The sequence below is a fragment of the Lethenteron reissneri genome, unplaced genomic scaffold (assembly GCF_015708825.2).
Source record: "Lethenteron reissneri isolate LAM-NWPU_2019-01 unplaced genomic scaffold, ASM1570882v1 scaffold_565, whole genome shotgun sequence".
NCBI lineage: Eukaryota > Metazoa > Chordata > Hyperoartia > Petromyzontiformes > Petromyzontidae > Lethenteron > Lethenteron reissneri.
This window is the reverse complement of record NW_026892087.1, coordinates 1-24557: the sequence shown is the minus strand read 5'-3', so window position 1 is coordinate 24557 and position 24557 is coordinate 1. Positions and strand designations below refer to the sequence as shown.

The 24557-nt window shown below is 53.0% G+C and overlaps 1 pseudogene; it reads left to right on the top strand.

Moving 5' to 3' along the window:
- Positions 1 to 1427: 1427 nt before the first annotated feature.
- Positions 1428 to 16152, top strand: LOC133339925 (multivesicular body subunit 12B-like; annotated as a pseudogene).
- The last annotated feature ends 8405 nt before the right edge of the window (positions 16153 to 24557 follow it).

The following is a 24557-nucleotide window of genomic DNA, read 5'->3' as shown; positions in this document are numbered from 1 at the left end:
TTAAAAAAAAACAAATCTACAGTGATCCCTCGTTTATCGCGGTTAATGGGGACCGGAACCCTCGGATAGGTGAAAATCCGCGAAGTAGGATTGGTCCCCTAGGAATTTCCGTATATGTGTGGTGGGTACCAGAATGTTTAAAATATGTATATTTATACTTTATATATATTTTACTTAAATCTATTTAATTATAAAACCTTAATATTATACATTCATTCTCTCTCTCTCTCATACGATACGTATTATGGTGTTCTACACTCACCAGTAATGACGACGACGATGACAATGACGATGACAATGACGACGATGACAGACCTGTGCAGTTCGATGAATCTGATGATGAATGATGATGATGGTGTTACTGCACAGGTATAATGAGGCCTTTAAATCAGTTTGAAAAATCCGCAATGCACTGAGGCCGCGAAACTTTAACCGCGAAGTGGCGAGGGATCACTGTATCTCTTTCAGATCGTGAATTAGATGTTTTGATAGCAAGCTCGCAACGGCAGCTGTTTAATGGGAGGAAAAAAAGACGCGTAGTTGAAGAAGGGCACGTTGCTAGTACGTTTGACAACAGAATGTTGTTTAGCAAACAAACCGAATGTGATCCGAAACATCCACGGAACAGGTTGATATGTACACAGGCCGCGTGTTTATGGAACGCACGGTAAGGTTTATACCCATCGTGTGTGGATCATGGGACCCCCCTTGCCATTATCAAGATATAAAAATAGGTTTTACCGCAATAACACGGGTGTTAAGATGTTAAAACAACTAAAACCTTTTGCAAGGAATCGTGTCTGCAGTTTCAAAGACAATGCATATAATGATATCGGAGGATGTTTTTTTTTGCATGTTCACCACAAGTTTTTGTGGTTAATGTAAAGATCCTCCTTATAGCCTTAACAGACTGTTGGGGCAAGTGCTGTTAGCGAGCGCCTCAATGAAGGGCAGCACGGCACATGAGGGGCTGGGTGGCCAGCACCACGCCGGCCGCCTTTGATCGGTACCGGTCCGCGACCCGGGGGTTGGGGCCTCCTGGTGTGGTGTGTGTGGTGTTGTGTGGGGTAGTGTGTGGTGTGGTGTAGTGTGTGGTGTGGTGTAGTGTGATATAGTGTGTAGTGTGTGTCGTGTGTGGGTAGTGTGTGTGGTGTGTGTGTGTGTGTGTGTGTGGTGTGGTATAGTGTGTAGTTTGTCGTGTGTGTGGTGTGGTGTGTGGTGTGGTGTAGTGTGTGTCGTGTGGTGGTGGTGTGTGGTGTAGTGTGTGGTGTGTGTGTGGGTGTGGTGTAGTGTATAGTGTAGTGTGTAGTAGTGAGACAAAGGCGACCTGGCGTGGTGCCGGCCTCCCACCCCCTCGTCCGCCGTGCCGGCCTTCATAGGCGCTCGCTACTCGCTAGCAGCACTTGCTCCTAGGGTCTGTTAAAGGCTACACGGCCGAGGGACCTTTGTCTTTGTGCGACAGATGAGCCGGCGCTGAAGAAGAAGCGACTGTGCGTCCAGCTCATCCCTCGCGAGTCCACGGAGGCGGCCATCACGGACATCATCGTTAGCGGCAAGCCCAAGCAGATCCCGTCACAGTACACCTTCATCGGGTGAGTGGCGCCATCATCGTCGCCATCATCCAAACCATTGTCATCCAAACCGTCGTCATCCAAACCGTCGTCATCCAAACCGTCATCATCCAAACCGTCATCATCCAAACCGTCATCATCCAAACCGTCGTCATCCAAACCGTCGTCATCCAAACCGTCGTCATCCAAACCGCCATCCCGACCGTCATCATCCAAACCGTCATCATCCAAACCGTCATCCAAACCGTCATCCAAAGCGTCATCCAAAGCGTCATCCAAAGCGTCATCCAAACCGTCATCCAAACCGTCATCCAAAGCGTCATCCAAAGCGTCATCCAAAGCGTCATCCAAACCGTCATCCAAACCGTCATCCAAACCGTCATCATCGTCGCCATCATCAGACGTGACAAGTCACTTCGTTGAGCTATCATTGGTGATGGCCACGTCGCTTCTGCAGTGGAGCCTTACCTGCTAAAATAAACAATAGTTTAGTTTCATTTACGTGATGATGATGATGATGGCGGTCATGATAATCGTGACGATGACAACGATTTGAACGTTGACGCTGACGACGATGACCCCGCGTCCTCCGTTGCCCAGGGAGACCAACGGAATGCGGATCTGGTACCGCATGGGCCGGGTTCCCAAGGTCGTCCCGGCTCCCGCGAGGAAGGAGGCGGCCATGGGGACGACGATCGACGGCGCAGCGGCGACGGCATCGGCGGCACTCCAACAGCAGTCGACATCACCCCAACCTGCCACAGTACGTACTGAGCAGCTTGTCACAGTACGTACTGCCTGAGCGCACACACACAGCGCTTACTGCCACAGTACGTACTGCCTGCCTCGGCACACACACACACAGCGCTGACTGCCACAGTACGTACTGAGCAGCTTGTCAGAGTACGTACTGCCTGAGCGCACATACACACAACGCTGTCACAGTACGTACTGCCTGCCTGAGCACACACACACACAGCGCTTACTGTCACAGTACGTACTGCCTGCCTGAGCACACACACAGCGCTGACTGACACAGTACTTACTGACCCAGCTTGTCACAGTACGTACTGAGCAGCTTGTCACAGTACGTACTGCCTGAGCACACACACACACACAGCGCTGACTGACACAGAACGTACTGACCCAGCTTGTCACAGTACGTACTGCCTGCCTCGGCACAAAGACAAAGATCCCCGCATTGCCTTAACAGACTGTAGGGGCAAGTGCTGTTAGCGAGTAGCACCTAAGAAGGCCGGCACGGCGCACGAGGGGGTGGGTGGCCAGCACCACGCCCGGGCGTCTTTGTCTTCCTAGCGGCAATGGTCACACACCGCACCAGGTACTCATTTGAGGCCGAGTCGACCTAGGGGAGGGCCCAGGACCGGTTCAGATAATCGTCACTGGTGTTGGCCGTGAGCGGGAATCGAACTCGGGGCGCAGTAATGCATGCACAGTCAGAATCGGAATCTTTATTTCAACTGCAGGAAAGAATCCGATGAGCACTGAAGCTCTGTATCACAGACGCCCAGTATGCGTACGGAGGTTGGTGTGCTGTAATTAATCGCTTAAACGTAGAACCTTTGACAGAAACGCGGCTACTGCCACGTGAAATGGGGAATTGCGCGACCCAAGCGCTCGCTCGCTCGCCCTCAGGTTGGTGTCGGTGACCTCTTTGGCAATTCTTAGTCTTCTTTCGTACCACTGCTGACACAGATGCAGAGCCAACAGTTTCGCATTCGTGTGGGTCAAGCCAGACAACCACGTTAGGAGCCAGCGGAGTAGTCGTATCATCATCATCATCATCATCGTCATCATCGTCGTCATCATCGCCGCCGTGATGGTCTCCTTCGTTGTTTGCGGGCATGCATCGTCGTCGTTGTTGGTACTCCGCTCTCTGTTCTGGATGACCACGGTCGCACCATCACTACTGCTGCGGAGAGTTTTAATGTTCCGTTTGTGCATCAGGCATCGCCCGCATCTACTGCTGCCGCCACGGTTTGCGCAGTGGGTGCGTTTTAGAGTGGACCGTGGGCAGCCTCGTGAAAGTCAAACTCCCAGAGGGGGATCTTCCGCTTTGGGTCTTTCGTAGAGATGCATTCACGAGTTTACGGATCGTAAGCCCGGGCCGTGATTGCGATTTCATTAATTCGTCATCTCCGTGCCTCCAGACCCCTCCCCCCGCCCCGCTCCGTTGATTGCCTGCAGTCAAAAGTCTCTGACCCTGCCGTCGAGTTCAAGAAGGGTCTCCCCCTGTCCATGGGGCACACTCAGCGCAACGGTGCGGACAACATCTACGGCATAACCGGTGAGCAGTGAGCAGAGGTCGCAAACGGGTTTTGATTCCTTACCCGTACCCGTACCCGGCCGCACCAGGGTCGCAATTGGGTACCCGTACCCTACCCGATACCCGGCTACCCGTACCCGGCTGAGTAGGGTAGGGTACGGGTATCGGGTAGCCGATTGCGACCTCTGGGATGAAGCCATGTTGCAGGCGCGGGTGGGTTGATTCTAGGAACTTGACTTGTGAGAAGAGACAAGACGTTGGGAAATGAGTGACAAATGGTGACTCATCAGTGACTCACGGCCTACCCCGTAGTCGTACCCGGCCGCACCAGGGTCGCAAACGGGTACCCGTACCCGTACCCGGCCGGGTACGGGTAGCCGTTCCCTACCCGTACCCGTACCCTACCCGAAATGAGTGACAAACGGTAACTCACCCAGTGACTCTCTCCTTCTCCGACCCAGCTTAAATATACGCTGCCAAGCTTAGCAGTGTTAATTGGAGCACTGTCCTTCCGACACACCTGTTCTTTATCTGAGGGATGGCTGCTTGCGTTGTGGCCGAAACGTCGTGAGATTTTTATAAAGTTTTATTTTTATTATTTTATTATTTCCCTTCTACGTGACTTTACCGAAGAACCAAGAATATATACAAAGTGTGTTTATATGTAAATTCTTTCTCCGTTTTGAACCCAAAACCACACTCGGCTTTTACCCGAGCCATGCACGTGCGCAGTCGACGCTTGGCCTTGATCGCGGCACGCGATCCTCGCTCACGCGGTAGGGGTCTCTGGGAAAAAAATTACAAAAATACAAAAATGTATATTATTAAAAATCTGAATAAAGCCTCCACGTCGAAACGCGAGAACGTTACGTTCGAAGCTAATTAAATCTCGGAACAAAGCGATTGAAAGGGAGTGGGCTTGAAAGCACAGATTGGCACTTTTTTTTTTCCACCCCTCTCTCCCCCCACACCCATCACGACCTCTGGAGAAGGCCGGTGAGAGAGAGAGAGGGGGGGGGGGGGGTTGGGCTGGTGGGGTTTGTGTGTGGGGGGGGGAGGGATATGCAAACGCATTATTTCGCACTCTCATTTTGCGAATTAATGTGGATTAAATAATGAGCCGCCGTGATCCCTGGTCCGGGCTCCCCGCCACGATAAGAACCATCTCGTGCGTAATTGCCACGGTCCTGCCACGTAATTTTTTTTCTTCGCCGAGAGAGCGAGACAGACCTACGTGGGAATTGCAGAGAACGCGTTAATGCGTTTCTCTTGCACGAGCGGTTCGTTGTCCTACCCACCGCCCCTCGATGAGGGCGATTGGCTACGTACGGTGCGAAGGAAGTTCAACGTACACCCAGTATACAAACGCATACGATAATGCACCAACGCTTTCGGTCTCGCTTGTAAAACGTAACAAATGCGGGGAATGAATAGTAACACATTCCTGCTGCGGAGGGAGCTGGTAGGAACGTGGGGTTGCTCGGTCCAATGGCCAGGGTCAACGGCCAAGGCGTGGTGTATTCCGCAAATTATGCCCGACTGTTGGGAAGGGCGGGCACCAAGCCGGCGTGAGTAGGTTAAACCGTTGGTTTTATTAAGGGCACCCACTTGGGGTGACCAGACCAGTTTTCTCCCACACCCCCCCACCCCCCCAGGCCCCCTCCCCCTCCACCCCCCCAGCCCATCCCCTCCCCATCAGCCCCGCACACTCCTCCTACAACCCAGCCTCTCCCCACCCTCCCCACCCTCCCCTCTTCACCATCCCCACCCTCCCCACCCAGCTCGACGGACACAATAATCCCCTGTGGGCTGGTGTACCAGGAGGTTCCTACCAGTAAAATAAAATGTAAAAAGCATGTCGGACGGAACGTTTACGTGCTCGAAATGTTTTTGTTTGTCGCGCTTAACCCTCCCCCGTTTCGATGACGTAATGTACGTCAAGAACAACAAAATAAACAAAAAATAAAAAAAACCTCTTGTGTATAAAATAAAATTAACTTTATCGGTACCGAGGCTCCTACAAGGCCCGGAGCGGGGGGCGTCTGCCACAGTTTGGTTTCGCCAGCATTGCGGTTCCCTCCTGCCGAATACGACGTCTTTTTAAATAAAACAAACGGCGCTACTCCGCCTCCTCTAAATAAAAAAACTAATCGGGCGAACCGCTCGCGGCGTTCCGAGAGATCCCCACACCCTACAACTTGCAGACATTTCGATAACTGGAGGGGGGGGGGGGGTTGAGCGGGGAAAGGGGTTAATGGTTTAAATAAACGGCCGCAAATTAACGGCGTCGCCCCGTCCCACCGTCGGCGGCGTGGGGCCCACCGGGGGTGAGACGTGGTCCCTCCTCGACGTGTCCTTCGACTGCAAGACGCGCACGGCACACACGCTCGACACGCACGATACACACACACGCTCGACACGCACGACACACACACACACGCTCGGACACGCACGACACACACACCACGCTCGACACGCACGATACACACGTACGACACGCACGATACACACACGCTACGACACGCACCGCACCGCTACACACACACGCTCGACACGCACGATACACACACACACGCTCGACACGCACGATACACAACACACGCTCGACACGCACGATACACACACACGCTCGACACGCACGATACACACACACGCTCGACACGCACGACAACACACACCACGCTCGACACGCACGATACACACACGTACGACACGCACGATACACACACACGCTCGACACGCACGATACACACACACGCTCGACACGCACGATACACACACACGCTCGACACGCACGATACACACACACGCTCGACACGCACGATACACACACACGCTCGACACGCACGATACACACACACGCTCGACACGCACGATACACACACACGCTCGACACGCACGATACACACACACGTACGACACGCACGATACACACACACGCTCGACACGCACGATACACACACACGCTCGACACGCACGATACAACACACGCTCGACACGCACGATACACACACACGCTCGACACGCACGATACACACACACGCTCGACACGCACGATACACACACACGTACGACACGCACGACACACACACACACGCTCGACACGCACGATACACACACACGTACGACACGCACGATACACACACACGCTCGACACGCACGATACAACACACGCTCGACACGCACGATACACACACACGCCGACACGCACGATACACACACACGCTCGACACGCCACGATACACACACAGTACGACACGCACGATACAACACACGTCGACACGCACGATACACACACCACGTACGACACGCACGATACACACACGTACGACACGCACGATACACACACACGTACAACACGCACGATACACACACACGCTCGACACGCACGATACACACACACGTACGACACGCACGACACAAACACACGTACGACAGCACGATTACACACACACGCTCGACACGCACGATACACACACACGCTCGACACGCACGATACACACACCGTACGACACGCACGATACACACACACGTACGACACGCACGATACACACACACGTACGACCACGCCCGATACACACACACGTACGACACGCACGATACACACACACGTACGACACGCACGATACACACACACGCTCGACACGCACGATACACACAACGTACGACACGCACGATACACACACACGTACGACACGCACGATACACACACACGTACGACACGCACGATACACACACACGCTCGACACGCACGATACACACACACGTACGACACGCACGATACACACACACGTACGACACGCACGATACACACACACGTACGACACGCACGATACACACACGTACGACACGCACGATACACACACACGCTCGACACGCACGATACACAACACGTACGACACGCACGATAACACACACGTACGACACGCACGATACACACACACGTACGACACGCACGATAACACACACGCTCGACACGCACGATACACAACAGTACGACACGCACGATACACACACACGCTCGACACGCACGATACACACACACGTACGACACGCACGATACACACACACGTACGACACGCACGATACACACACACGTACGACACGCACGATACACACACGTACGACACGCACGATACACACACACGTACGACACGCACGATACACACACACGTACGACACGCACGATACACACACACGTACGACACGCACGATACACACACACGTACGACACGCACGATACACACACACGCACGACACGCACGATACACACACACGCTCGACACGCACGATACACACACGTACGACACGCACGATACACACACACGTACGACACGCACGATACACACACACGTACGACACGCACGATACACACACACGTACCACAAACGCACGATACACCAACACGTCACACGAACGATACACACACACGTACGACACGCACGATACACACACACGCACGACACGCACGGACCACACACACGCTCGACACGCACGACACACACACACGCTCGACACGCACGATACACACACACGCTCGACACGCACGATACACACACACGTACGACACGCACGATACACACACACGCTCGACACGCACGACACACACACACGTACGACACGCACGACACACACACCGCTCGACACGCACGATACACACACACGTACGACACGCACGATACACACACACGACACGCACGATACACACACACGCTCGACACGCACGATACACACACAGTACGACACGCACGATACACACACACGTACGACACGCACGACACACACACACGCTCGACACGCACGATACACACACACGCACGACACGCACGACACACACACACGCTCGACACGCACGACACACACACGCACGACACGCACGACACACACACACGCTCGACACGCACGATACACACACACGCTCGACACGCACGATACACACACGTACGACACGCACGACACCACACACGTACGACACGCACGACACACACACGTACGACACGCACGATACACACACACGTACGACACGCACGATACACACAGTACGACACGCACGACACACACACGTACGACACGCACGACACACACACACGCTCGACACGCACGATACACACATACGCTCGACACGCACGATACACACACACGCTCGACACGCACGATACACACACACGCTCGACACGCACGATACACACACACGCTCGACACGCACGATACACACACACGTACGACACGCACGATACACACACGTACAACACGCACGATACACACACACGTACGACACGCACGACACACACGCTCGACACGCACGATACACACACACGTACGACACGCACGATACACACACACGCTCGACACGCACGATACACACACACGTACGACACGCACGATACACACACACGCTCGACACGCACGATACACACACACGTACGACACGCACGATACACACACACGCTCGACACGCACGATACACACACACGCTCGACACGCACGACACACACACACGTACGACACGCACGACACACCACACGTACGACACGCACGATACACACACACGTACGACACGCACGATACACCACACGTACGACACGCACGATACACACACACGTACGACACGCACGACACACACAACGTACGACACGCACGACACACCCACACGCTCGACACGCACGATACACACACACGCACGACACGCACGATACAAACACACGCACGACACGCACGATACACACACACGCACGACACGCACGATACACACACACGTACGACACGCACGATACACACACACGCTCGACACGCACGACACACCACACCGTACGACACGCACGATACACACACACGTACGACACGCACGATACACACACACGCTCGACACGCACGATACACACACACGCACGACACGCACGATACACACCACGCACGACACGCCACGATACACACACACGCACGACACGCACGATACACACACACGTACGACACGCACGATACACACACGCTCGACACGCACGACACACACACACGTACGACACGCACGATACACACACACGCTCGACACGCACGACACACACACACGTACGACACGCACGATACACACACACGCTCGACACGCACGACACACACACACGTACGACACGCACGACACACACACACGCTCGACACGCACGATACACACACACGCTCGACACGCACGACACACACACACGCTCGACACGCACGATACACACCACGCTCGACACGCACGATACACACACACGCTCGACACGCACGATACACACACACGTACGACACGCACGATACACACACACGTACGACACGCACGATACACACACACGCTCGACACGCACGATACACACACACGTACGACACGCACGACACACACGGCACTGCTTCCTGCTTGCCTCCAACGGACGGCGGCGCAATTAAGGGTGGCGCGGCGTTTCCCTTAATTAGGCAGCCTCCGCTTCCCACAATCCCTTTGGGAGTGTACAAAATATACCCAGAGTGCTTTGCAAGTTAAACAAGGCACGCGCGGTATAATTTTATCTCCCGCGTCGCATTTTTTTATTTCTTTTATTTTGCCGCACGCACGAACCAGATCGCTTCCTCGCCGCGCTAATTGGAATTATTGATGAAAAGGTTTTGCGACGGTATTGTTCATTATTCTATTCATTAATGTGCTGAGGATTTAATTCCTTGCCTTCTCGCTCTGCCGTTGAAATTTATCTGCATTATTATTGTTGCTGCCGCATTGTCGCCGCCGCCGCCGCTGATGATGTGGTTGTGTTGTTGCTGGGGAGGTTAATGAAACGCCGTGCCGTGATTTGAGTTTGGGAGGCGGAGTGGGGGAGGTGGTGGGGGTGGTGGGAGGGAATTCCACCGCGGTAATTTACGTCCCCGTCGCCACAGAACGCTGTTTGCGCCGAATTTTATCGGGCAAATCTGCCTCTCCTTTTTCACGCTAAAGATCGCACGAAGGTTTGCCAGACTTACCCTCCCGTGCGCATCGAAGAGGCGCCTTTATACTCGCCTCGATAGTTGTAATTCTCGGCGCTGGATTTCGGCCCACAATGAACCCTTTCACATTCGGATGACGCTCGCGTACATACGCTTAGGCCGTCAGTTTTTCTTCTGCTTCCGTACGTGCGTCATCGGTACAGAATCGGACAGAACAAGGACCACGCGGGAGGGGAGTGGGGGGGGCACCGTTTTGAAACCGTTTGGCGCGGCTGTCGTAGAGAGGGTGGCGGCCGCCGTGTCGTTACGGTTCTCTGCGGCGAGTAACGACGTCGGTTAAAGACCAGCGGCGCTGCCGCCACTACGCCGCTCTAAGTAGAGTAATGGCCAGCTGCCCGCACGCTCACGAGATTCGGCGGTGAACGGGACGCCCCACGCCTCCAGTCCTAATGATTAGGACGGCTGTCTTTCCGACAGCCTGCTCTTCACTGAGGACGGCTGCTTGCGTTGTGGGCCGAAACGTCGTGAGAATTTTATTTTGTTATACAATTCTCAGGTCTGTCGGAAAGACAGCGTCTGACAGACCTGTTCTTCACCTGAGGACGGCTGCTTGCGTTGTGGCCGAAACGTCGTGAGAATTGTATTTTATGATGTTTTATTATTTATTATTTCCCTTCTACGTGACTTTACCGAACGAACCAAGAAGATGAATCCCTGCAGTCACGAAAGGGGTAGAGATGTGATGACGTCACTTGTGAATCCCTTCTTGAGCAAAGTGGGGGGGGGGATGGGATTCATGAATGCATATAAATGAGAATGGTATCCATTGCCGGTTGGGTTATTTATATGGTAATAAACGTACATTATGCATGCACATGCACGGAATATGATGCGTTTCATTTTTTGGGGGGAAATTTTTGCTGACCAGTCTCAGACCACGAACCCACGGGGCGTCTATGTGAAGCCATGTGCCTCTACGCGAGTTGATGGGGTCTCTACGTCAGTCCGGCCCACGTTGATTAACGTAGAGACCCGTAGACTCTCAAAGAGACCCAATAAGCTAACACACTTGGGAACCCAGTTTAATCACAACCCAATCTATGTGAGCCTCTATAGGTCCGAGTATATGGATATGTTTGTGAGTCTGTGTGTCTTTATTTGAGTGGATCTCTGTGTGAGTCTTATGGGTTCTATTTGGGTCTATGTGAGTGGGTCTGTGCATGAGTCTACGGGTCTCTGTGTGTGTCTGTGGGTCTCTGTGTGTGTCCGTGGGTCTCTGTGTGAGTCTACGGGTCTCTGTGTGTGTCTGTGGGTCTCTGTGTGAGTCTACGGGTCTCGATGTGAGTGGGTCTGTGCGTGAGTCTACGGGTCTCTGTGTGTGTCTGTGGGTCTCTGTGTGAGTCTCCGGGAGTGGGTCTGTGCATGAGTCTACGGGTCTTTGTGTGTGTCTGTGGGTCTCTGTGTAAGTCTACGGGTCTGTGTGTGTGTCTGTGTACGAGTCCTACGGGTCTGTGTGTGTGTCTGTGGGTCTCTGTGTGAGTCTACGGGTCTCGATGTGAGTGGGCTCTGTGCGTAAGTCTACGGGGTCTCTGTGTGTGTCTGTGGGTCTCGATGTGAGTGGGCCTCTGCGCGAGTCTACGGGTCTCTGTGTGTGTCTGTGGGTCTCTGTGTGAGTCTATGGGTCTCGATGTGAGTGGGTCTGTGCGTAAGTCTACGGGTCTCTGTGTGTGTCTGTGGGTCTCGATGTGAGTGGGCCTCTGCGTGAGTCTACGGGTCTGTGTGTGTGTGGGTCTCTGTGTGTGTCTACGGGTCTCGATGTGATTGGGGCTGTGTGTGAGTCTATGGGTCTCTGTGTGAGGTCTACGGGTCTCTGTGTGTGTCTGTGGGTCTCTGTGTGAGTCTGTGGGTCTCTGTGTGAGTCTGTGGGTCTCGTGTGAGTCTGTGGGTCTCTGTGTGAGTCTACGGGTCTCGATGTGAGGGGTTCTCCGTGTGAGTCTGTGTCTGTGCACGAGTCTACGGGTCTCTGTGTGTGTCTGTGGGTCTCTGTGTGTGTCTGTGGGTCTCTGTGTGAGTCTGGGGTCTCTGTGTGAGTCTGTGGGTCTCTGTGTGTGTCTGTGGGTCTCCTGTGTGTGTCTGTAGGTCTCTGTGTGTGAGTCTACGGGCCCGCACGTGAGAACCCGGTGTAGCCGTGGGTGGGTGTGTGGCTGGAACGGTATTGTAACCCAGCGACCACCTGACCTCTGAGCGAGCGAACTGCCTGTCTTGAAAGTGCAGTCCCTAACGGCGTGCGTCCGTGCCTGTCTCACCCGCAGCGATAGACGGGGTCCCGTTTGTCCTGAGCTGAGAAGTACGACACAGCCTCCAGAAACGTGAGCGGTTGTCGATGCACGAGTACCCCCCTCGCTTGGATCCCAACCCCTCGCTCGCTCAGCCTAACAACTCGGTCTCATGCTCGGTCTCACACTCAGCCTAACGCCTCAGCCTAACGCTCAGTTCTAACGCTCAGTCTAACGCTCAGTCTAACACTCAGTCTCATGCTCAGCCTAACACTCAGTCTCATGCTCGGTCTAACACTCAGCCTAACACTCAGCCTAACACTCAGCCTAACCTCAGCCTAACACTCAGTCTCATGCTCGGTCTAACACTCAGTCTAACGCTCAGCCTAACACTCAGCTAACGCTAAGCCTAACACTCAGTCTAACACTCAGCCTAACCTCAGCCTAACACTCAGTCTCATGCGGTCTAACCCCTCAGTCTAACGCTCAGCCTAACGCTCAGCCGAACACTCAGCCTAACGCTCAGCCTAACACTCAGCCTAACACTCAGCCTAACACTCAGCCTAACACTCAGCCTAACGCTCAGTCTAACTCTCAGTCTAACTCTCAGTCTAACGCTCAGTCTAACGCTCAGTCTAACTCTCAGTCTAACTCTCAGTCTAACGCTCAGTCTAACGCTCAGTCTAACGCTCAGCCTAACGCTCAGTCTAACGCTCAGCCTAACACTCAGTCTAACGCTCAGTCTCATGCTCAGCGTAACACTCAGCCTAACACTCAGTCTAACCTCAGTCTAACGCTCAGTCTACCACGACCACCACGGACACCACCGGCGTTGCGACCATCACGGCTGACTTGACACGGAGGAGAGACTCTCATCCAGCAGTGGATCCACGTTCGCGGCTGTGTGTGTTGAGTGTGAAGTGTGTGTGTACGCGTGTGTGGTGTACGCGTGTGCGTGTACGCGTGTGTGTGTACTGCGTGTGTGTTGTGTGTGTGTGCGTGGTGTGTGCACGCGCGTGTGTGTGTGGAGTACGCGCGTGTGTACGCGTGTTGTGTGTGTGCCGTGTGTGTGTGTGTGCGCGGTGTGTGTGTGCGTGTACGTGGTGTGTACGTGTGTGTAACGCGAGTGTGTGTGTGTGCGTGTGTGTACGCGCGTGTGTACGCGTGTGTGTGTGTGCGTGTACGTGTGTGCGTGTGCGTGTGCGTGTGTGTACGCGCGTGTGCGTGTACGCGTGCGTGTACGCGTGCGTGTACGCGTGCGTGTACGCGTGTGTGTGTGTGTGTGTGCGTGTACGCGTGTGTGGTGCGTGTACGCGTGTGTGCGTGTACGCGTGTGTACGTGTGTGTGTGTGTGCGCACGCGTGTGTGTGTGCGTGTGTGTGTGTGTGCGTGTGGGGAGCGGTAGTGTAGCAGTTAGCGCGCTGCACTACGAACCGGGGACTCTGGTTCGATTCCCGCTCACGGCAAACACCAGTGACGATTATCTGAACCGGTCCTGGTTCAGATAATCTGGGCCTCCCCTAGGTAGACTCGGCCTCAAAGTTAGTACCTGGTGCGGTGTGTAAACATCGCCACTGGGGAGACAAAGGCGGATCTGGCGTGGTGCTGACCACCCACCCCCTCGTGTGCCGTGCTGGCCTTCATAGGTGCTCGCTAACAGCACTTACCCCTACAGTCTGTTAGGGCTACACGGAGGATCTTTGTCTTTGTGTGCGTGTGTGTCGCAGGCTCACGGGATGGACATATCGTCCATCATCATAAAGTCCATCATCGACATCGAGAATGAAGTACGTTTACTCCCCACCCAGCCCTCTCTGCACGACGGACGGACACAAGAATCCCCTGTGGGCTGGTGTAACCAGGAGGTTCCTACCAGTATGACTATTTTTTAGACCTGGCTACCACAAGCAATGGCTTGTGGTAGCATGACTTTACCGAAAGAACCAAAGAGTATAATCTCAATAATCTCGGTGAGTGTTTCTAAAATAGACGTAGAAAAAAACAATGTGGTAATTAAAAATATTTTGTTTCAATTTCTTTGTGTGAACATCAACTACGCAACCCAACAGCCGCACAGCCTTCTGGGAGCAGGTATATCAGCAGCGTTGATTCGAATTCGACATTCAAAAGACAAAGATCCCCCATATAGGCTGATCAGGCTGTTGGGGAAAGTGCTGTTGGCGAGCACCTATGCAGAGCGGAACGAAACACGAGGGGTGGGTGGCCAGCACCACGCCCTAGCGTTGATGATCTTACACACCGCACCAGGTACTCATTTAAGGTTGAGTCGACCTAGGGGAAGGCCCAGGACCGGTTCAGACAATCGTCACCGCCGTTGGCCTCTGGTGCGGGAATCGAACTCGGGTCACCAGGTTCGTAGCGCTAACCGCTACACCACCGCTCCCACAATGCTCCATACAAAGACGAAGATCCCCCGTGTAGCCTTAACAGACTGTTGGGGCAAGTGCTGTTGGCGAGCGCCCACCACCACTTTCATGCTTTTTTTTTTTACACCGAAATCAAAACAAACTTACCCCTGAGAATGGCGCGGCCACACACGCCTTGCCTGGCCCAGCACGTTCGTGATGTACGATGCCACCTGCTGTTGAAAAGCAAAAAAACGCCGCCCTGTTGTTGGCTTCAGGGCGAGCGCGTTTGGCGATGCTCACGAGTTGCAGCAAGAAAGGATCTGAAATGAACCCACGACCTCCTGTATACCAGGGGGAGGTGGTAAACCGCTCCCCACTGTGGCACCCCCACTCACCGTGCCACCCACATCTCCCTTATACAATCTCACCTCTTCCCCCGCATCCCACCGCTCCCTCTCTCTGCGTTGTCTCTCCCTCCCTCGTTCGCTCGCTGTCCCGTTCCAGTACGAGTACAGCTTCGTGACGGAACGGAACGCGGTTTCCCAGTCGCCTGCAGCCTGCAGCTGAGGGTCACCCACGACTCCCGCCGACGGCACGCGGCCTCCGACCAAACCCGCCGGCGAAGCCTCGTCGCAGCAGAAGGAAGTCGCCCGCCTCGTCATCCCAGGCGCAGCGACGTTTCCACTCCCCCGTCGTTCCTTTCGCCCGATTGTTGGCTTGGGGGGGTGGGTGGGAGCCACGGCCGGTCGGCTGCTTTCAAGCGGCAAGAGAATTCTTCCCGGGACGAGATGTCGAACGAGAAGATCGGGGAAGTTGACTTCCTTGAAATTGATTGCGTCTCTCGCTCGCAACGGACGCGCGCAACGGACGTGCACATCGCGCGCACGGACGGACGCACGAGCGCACGTACGCGCAAACTTACACGGCGCACGCGTGCGTACGAACGCACGTGCGCGGACATACACGGCGCACGTACGTACGCATGGGACGCGCGTACGAACAACCGCACGCGCAGACGAACACTCGCACGCGCAGAACGATTCTGCGGCCAGCTTGCCGAATCCGTGTCGCCCGTTTTCGTTTTTTATTTTCGTTTTTTTTTATCCGATTTAATCGCAAGCCTTGACGCGACAGCGTAAAAAACAAAAACTACTAGAAAATGTAATGATACTAAACCGAGGCTCCGTGATTGTGATAGCGTCGCCAAGCGGCGATGACGAATTTACGCGGTTGCATCATTTAATTTCATTTAATTTTTTGCCAAATTGGCGGCGAGTTTTCGGATGTCTCTGGACCCACACCGCCCGCACGGTTGCCGGAAAGTTTCCCGCCTCCGATCTTACCGCGTGCCGTTCACCTTGCCTTGTCCGACGTTTCACCGCACATCCTGGGAGCATCTTCAGGAAATCGGTTAATGATAATAATGCTTTCATTTATGATGTAGCGTCAGTCATGTTAGTAGGTCCCATAATGCTGTGCAAAGACAGAATCCATATACAGCCGCTAGCAGTTCACGCTCACTCGTTCACTCACTACAGTGACTGACACACCCGCTAGCCACGTCTAACACCCCTGCACACTCGCACACACTCCCTCTCAACACGCACTCACTCACTCAAAACACTCGCTCGCTCTCTCAATCCACCCACTCTTTTTCACACACTCACTCACACTTTCACACAAACACGCGCGCGCACTCACTCGCTCGCCATTCACACACTCGCACTTGCACACTCATTCACACTTTCACACACACAAATACGCTCACACACTCACTCGCTCATCATTCACACACTCACTTGCACACTCACTCACACACGCACACGCGCGCGCACTCACTCGCTCACCATTCACACACTCACTTGCACACTCACTCACAACTTTCACACCACACACAAACACGCTCGCACGCTCACTCGGCTCACCATTCACACACTCGCTTGCACACGCACTCACACTTTCACACACACAAAAACACGCATGCGCACTCACTCGCTCACCATTCACACACTCGCTTGCACCACGCACTCACACTTTCACACACACACAAACACGCACGCGCACTCACTCGCTCACCATTCACACACTCACTTGCACACTCATTCACATTTCACACACACACAAACACGCACGCGCACTCACTCGCTCACCATTCACACACTCGCTTGCACACTCACTCGCTCACCATTCACACACTCACACTTTCACACACACACACTCGCTTGCACACTCACTCATCACCATTCACACATTCACTTGCACACTCACTCACACTTTTCACACGCACACAAACACGCACGCGCACTCACTCGCTCACCATTAACACACTCGCTTGCACACTCACTCGCTCACCATTCACCACTCACACTTTCACACACACACACTCGCTTGCACACTCACTCACTCACCATTCACACATTCACTTGCACACTCACTCACACTTTCACAGCACACAAACACGCGCGCGCACTCATCACTCACATCACACACTCACTTGCACACTCACTCACACTTCACACACACACAAACACGTGCTCTCTTACTCATCACCATTTCACCCCAGTCACTCACTCAACTCACTCACTCGCACTGGTACCACTGATTCACACACTGATTCTCACACACACACACGCAACAGTTGATTTCCGAAGAAACTCCCACAGCGTGCGCACGTTGGTTAAACGTCTTAGTTTTACTTTTCCGCGATGATGACGATGTTTTATGCAAAAATACTGTACGTGGTTTTGATGGAAGGAGGGACGGGGGGGGGGTGAGTGAGTTGAGTGAGCTTTGCTCGGTAATTTTACTGTAAACTAAAACTGAACTGCTGTTTATTTTTCCAAGTAAGGCCCACTGAGATTGTGAGTTCGATCCAGGGACCGCCTTGAGCCTGCTGCTGTATATTGGAGTTGCGTGTCTCTCTCCCAGTGGTCGCGTGGATTTTTCTCCGGGTCCTCCGGCTTTTTTTTTTCCTTTCCAACATTTTAGAATGGACGTTGACGCGTTCGGAGTGTTTGGCGACCGCTTTACATTTCCACGCGACGGCGATGATGAAAAACACACAACTTGATCTTCTTGGTTCTTTCAGTAAAGTCACGTAGAAGGGAAGTAATAAAATAAGAAAAATAAAACATAATAGAATAATTCTCACGACGTTTCGGCCACAACGCAAGCAGCCGTCCTCAGGTGAAGAACATGTCTGTTGGAAAGACTTGTTCTTCACCTGAGGACGGCTGCTTGCGTTGTGGCCGAAACGTCGTGAGAATTGTATTTTATTATGTTTTATTATTTTATTACTTCCCTTCTACGTGACTTGACCGAAAGAACCAAGAAGATGAATCCCTGCAGTCACGAAAGCTTTAAATCGAAAAGCCACAATTTCGTTGAGCTAACGTTTGTGATAGCAAGGGGTCACTTCTGATAACCAGATACGTGGCCCAGTGGGGCTTTACCTGGTAAAAATTTAAATAAATGTCTCGTTTAGTTTTAGAGTCTTGATAGTGCTTTGGATGGGTGACCACCCAGCATCACAGGTGCTATAGGCTTTGGGGTTACATTAGCAGACGCTAGAGGGCAGTGCCGCAACATTTATTGTGCTGTACTATGCTCCCCACACCTTAACTGGGCCGCACTGACCAGTGTGGTGAAGTATGGTCAGATATCCGTTCCACGAGTGTTGTGGCGCGATTTATTTATTTCTCTTCCAGACGATGGCAACAACAATATATTGTTGTTGTGTTTGTAACGCTGTGCTCGGAACGTTTTGCTCGTTGTCGGAAATTGCGTAGGTTCGATTCTGAGTCGGGGTTTGACTCGGCGGGGGCACTACCATCACTACCACCACTACCACCACCACTACCATCACTACCACCACTACCACCACTACCACCACCACTACTACCAACACTACCACCACTACCAGCACCACTACCATCACTACCACCACACTACCACTACTACCACTACTACCACTACCAGCACTACTACCACCACTACCAGCACTACTACCACCACTACCAGCACCACTACCATCACTACCACCACCACTACTACCACTACTACCACCACTACCACTACTACCACCACCACTACTACTACCACACTACTACTACCACCACTACCATCACTACTACCACCACCACTACCACCACCACTACCACCACTACCATCACTATTACTACCACCACTACCACTACCACCATTACCACCACTACACCTCTACCACCATTACCACTACCACCATTACCACCACTACCACCAACACTACCACTACTACCACCACTACCACCACTACCACCACAATACCACCACAATACCACTACCACCACACCACTACACTACTACCACTACACCACTACCACCACTACCAACTACCACCACCACAATCGTTGCCCACCGCTCCCACCGCACCGCTCTCTCTCTCGCACATCGTCGCCGCCCGTTGAGTTCTTCCTTTCGCACCGCGCGTGGCCACACGCTCCGATCGGGACGGGGACGGGGGGTAGAGGTTGCAATTCGACTTCGGTCAAATCCGCCGCCGTCCAAACGTCTCGTGCCTTTTTTTGTTATTCGGGAAGACGCAGTTCCACGCGTCCCGCTGGAAACTTGAGTCGGACACACGCACACAGTTCGGGCTTTTTTTGTTTTGTTTGTTGATCTACTTGCAAAACGATCGTGTTTCCGAGTTTGTGTTCGGACCCGTCGACAAACCCTCCCTCTCCCCTCCGGGGTGAAGTATGGTCAAACGACCCCACAAACGGCCGAAGACGCCTCCACGGACGTGGGGGGGGGGGGGGAGAGGCCTTTGCCCCCCCCCCGCCCCCCCCCCCGGTGTAAACATCTCCTGACTCCGAATCACCACGAAGATCGCCTTAAACGTCGTGCGTTCAGCCCTTGCCCGTTGCGACGACGGTCGGTAACGCAACCCGTGACAGAAACGCAAAATGAAATGACTTTATCGGCACCCGAGGCCAGAGGTCGCAACCGGGTACCCGATACACGTACCCTACCCGATACCCGGCTACCCGTACCGGCCAGGTACGGGTATGGGTAGACCGTGAGTCACTGTTGAGTCACCGTTTGTCACTCATTTCCCAACGTCTTGTCTCTTCTCACAATTCAAGTTCCTAGAATGAACCCACCCGCGCCTGCAACATGGCTTCATCCCAGAGGTCGCAACTGGGTACCTGATACCCGTACCCTACCCGATACCCGGCTACCCGTACTCGGCCGGGTACGGGTACCTGTTTGCGACCCTGGTGCAGCCGGGTACGGGTACGGGTAGGCCGTGAGTCACTGATGAGTCACCGTTTGTCACTCATTTCGGGTAGGGTACGGGTAGGGAATGGGTACCCGTAATGGCCGGTGACGATTATTCGAACCGGTCCTGGGCCTCCCCTAGGTCGACTCGGCCTCAACGAGGTCCCGGTGCGGTGTGTGGTAAACATCGCCACTGGGAGAGAGACAAAGGCGGTCGGGCGTGGTGCTGGCCCACACCCCCTCGTGTGCCGTTCCAGCCTTCATAGGTGCTACTACTCGCTGACACGGCTTGCCCTGCAGTCTGTTACAGGCTACACGGGGGAATCGTTGAACCATAACGCAGCCGCGCTAATCCGAAATGCGCGATCGTGACATTCGAGAGCGATTTTGTATTTATTTATTGACTTTCAGCCGCGGTCGGTGGCAGGGGGTGGGTGGGGGGACCGCTTGGGGTAAAGGTGGGGGTACACCCCCTACCCCCCCCACCTCTTCCAAACCACGTCTGGCCGGTCGTGGAAGAGTAGGCCAAACACCACCTTCGAGTGGGGGGGGAGGAGGCCCTTCCGCAAAAGTGATTTTCCCCTTTTTAACTTATTGCGACAACATTTTTTTTTCCCGCGCCTCATTTCCACACCTCCTCTCCCCCCCTTTTAATTTATTTTCGCGAGCCTTGGGGGGTGGGGGCAGTGTGTGACGGAGAGAACACGTGGGGGGGGGGGGCGTTGGTCGGGGGGCTTCAATGTTGCCGTGGCGCGTAGCCAGCCGCCCCTTTGCGCGGCTCCACTTTGTCGTTTCGCGTTATCTCGTGTTTGTTTGTGTGTGCGTGTGTTGTGTCTGTGTTTGTTTGTGTTTGTTTGTGTGTGTTGTTTGTGTGTGTGTGTTGTTTGTGTTTGTTTGTGTTTGTTTGTGGTTTGTTTGTGTGTTTGTGTGTGTTTGTGCGTGTGTTTGTGTGTGTGTTTGTGTGGTTTGTGTGTGTGTGTTGTTTGTGTGTGTTTGGTGTGTTTGTGTGTGTTTGTTTGTGTGTTTGTTTGTGTTTGTTTGTGTGTGTTTGTGTGTGTTGTGTTCGTGTGTTTTGTTTGTGTTTGTGTGTGTGTTTGTGTGTGTTTGTGTTGTTTGTTTGTTTGTGTGTGTGTGTTTGTTTGTGTGGTGGTGTGTGGTGTGTGTGGGTGTGTGTGCGTGTGTGTGTGTGTGCGTGTGTGTGTGCGTGTTTGTGCGTGCGTGTGTTTGGTGTGTTTTGTGTGTGTTTGTGTGTGTGTGTGTGTGTGTGTGCGTGTGTTTGTGTTGTTTGTGTTGTGTGTGTGTGTGTGTTGTTTGTGTGTGTGTGTGTTTGTTTGTGTGTGTGTGTGTTTGTTGGTGTGTGTGTGTTGTTTGTGTTTGTGTGGTGTTGTTGTGTTTGTGTGTGTGTTGTTTGTGTTTGTGTGTGTGTGGTTTGTTTGTGTTTGTTTGTGTGTGTTGTTTGTGTTTGTTTGTGTTTGTTTGTTGTGGTGTGTGTTGTTTGTGTGTGTGTGTGTGTGTGTTTGTATGTGTGTGTGTGTTTTTGTGTGTGTTTGGTTGTTTTGCGTGTGTTTGTGTTTGTTTGCGGTGTGTTTGTGTTTGTTTGCGTGTGTGGTGTTGTTTGTGTTTGTTTGCGTGTGTTTGTGTTGTTTGTGTGTGTTTGCGTGGTTTGCGTTTGTTTGTGTGTGTTTGGTGTTTTGTGTTGTTTGTGTGTGTTGTGTTGTTTGTGTGTGTGTTTGTTTGTGTGTGTTTGTTTGTGTGTGTGTTTGTTTGTGTGTGTGTGTTGTTTGTGTGTGTGTGTTGTGTGTGTGTGTGTGTGGTTGTGGTTGTGTGTGTGTGTTGTGTTGTGTGTGTGTGTGTGTGTTGCGTGTGTGTGTTTGTTTGTGTTTGTTTGCGTGTGTGTGTTTGTTTGTGTTTGTTTGTGGTTTGTGTTTGTTTGTGCGTTTGTGTGCGTTTGGTGTGTGCGTTTGTGGGTGTGTTTGTTTGTGTGTTGTTTGTGTTTGTGTGTGCGTGTGTTTGTTTGTTTGTGTTTGTTTGTGTGTGTGTGGTGTGTTTGTTTGTGTGTGTGTGCGTGTGTTTGTTTGTGTGTGTGTGCGTGTGTTTGTTTGTGTGTGTGTGCGTGTGTTGTTTGGTGTTGTTTGTGTGTGTGTGTGCGTGTTTGTTTGTGTGTTTGTTTGTGTGTGTGTGCGTGTTGTTTGTGTGTTTGTTTGTGTGTGTGTACGTGTGTCTTTGTGTGTTGTTTATTTGAGTTTGTTTGTGTGTGTACGTGTGTTTTGTGTGTTTGTGTATTTTTGAGTTTGTGAGTTTGTTTGTTTGTGAGTTTGTTTGTTTATTTGAGTTTGTTTGTGTGTGTTGTTTGTGTGTGTGTGTGTGTGTTTGTGTATTTTTGAGTTTGTGAGTTTGTGGTTGTTTGTGTGTTTGTTTGTGTTTGTGTGTGTGTTTGTTTGTGTGTGTTTGTGTATTTTTGAGTTTGTGAGTTTGTGTGTCTTTGCGATGTGTTGAGCCAACGCGGCCGTGACGTCCCACGCAGAGTGGTCGCATATCCATCCCGTTTTGGTCCGACGCTGCCTCGATGTTGGTCATTCGGCGTCGCCTGCCCGCGCGGTGTCCGTCGTTTTGTGCCGCGACCGCCTTCAGGAACACGAAGCGGCGGTCTCAGCAGCGTTCCTGATTTTGAAGCGGGGGAGTTGAAATTGCCGGCACGAAAAGCTTTTTCCTGCGTGGCATCGATCCTCTTAATTTTGTGTGTTCGTTGAAACCTTGTCAATTTGAACAACAGCATCTATGAGACTGAAATTTTAACGGTGTGATTATTGTTTTTTAAATGAATAATGCTCAAGAGAAATCGGTTGAATTGCGGCGCTTTGCTCGTTTCAACAGTACGAGAAATACCAAGTCGCTTCTGAGTGGGGGGGTGAGGGGTGAGAGGGGTGAGAGTGGATCTGTGTTCACATCTGAACAGTTTGGCTGGGGGGGGGGGAGTTTGAAAGGGGGGAACGGCTTTAGGATTCCACATTCATTTCCTGAAGAAGCTCCCAGCGCATATCCCGAAACGTCGGACCACCACGACCGCGTTCACCACACAAACCCCGCTCCACCGTAAATGCGTTCACCACAACCACGTTCACCACAACCCTGCACACCACAACCCTGCACACCACAACCCTGCACACCACAACCCTGCACACCACACACCCTGTTGTACCCCACAACCTGTTGTACCCCACAACCCTGTACCCCACAACCCTGTACCCCACAACCTGCACACCACAACCCTGCACACACCCTGTACCCCACAACCGCGTACACAACAACCCTGTACCCCACAACCCTGCACACCGCAACCCTGTACCCACAACCCTGTACCCCACAACCCTGTACCCCACAACCCTGCACCCCACAACCCTGTACACCACAACCCTGCACACCACAACCCTGCACACCACAACCCTGTCCACCACAACCCTGCACCCCACAACCCTGCACACCAAACCCTGTACCCCACAACCCTGCACACCACAACCCTGTCCACCACAACCCTGCACCCCACAACCCTGCACACCACAACCCTGTACCCCACAACTCTGCACACCACAACCCTGTACACCACAACCCTGCAACAACCCTGCACACCACAACCCTGTCCACCACAACCCTGTCCACCACAACCCTGTACCCCACAACCCTGTACCCACAACCCTGTACCCCACAACCCTGTACCCCACAACCCTGTACACCAACCCTGCACACACAACCCTGCACACCACAACCCTGCACACCACAACCCTGTACACCACAACCCTGCACACCACAACCCTGCACACCACAACCCTGTCCACCACAACCCTGTACC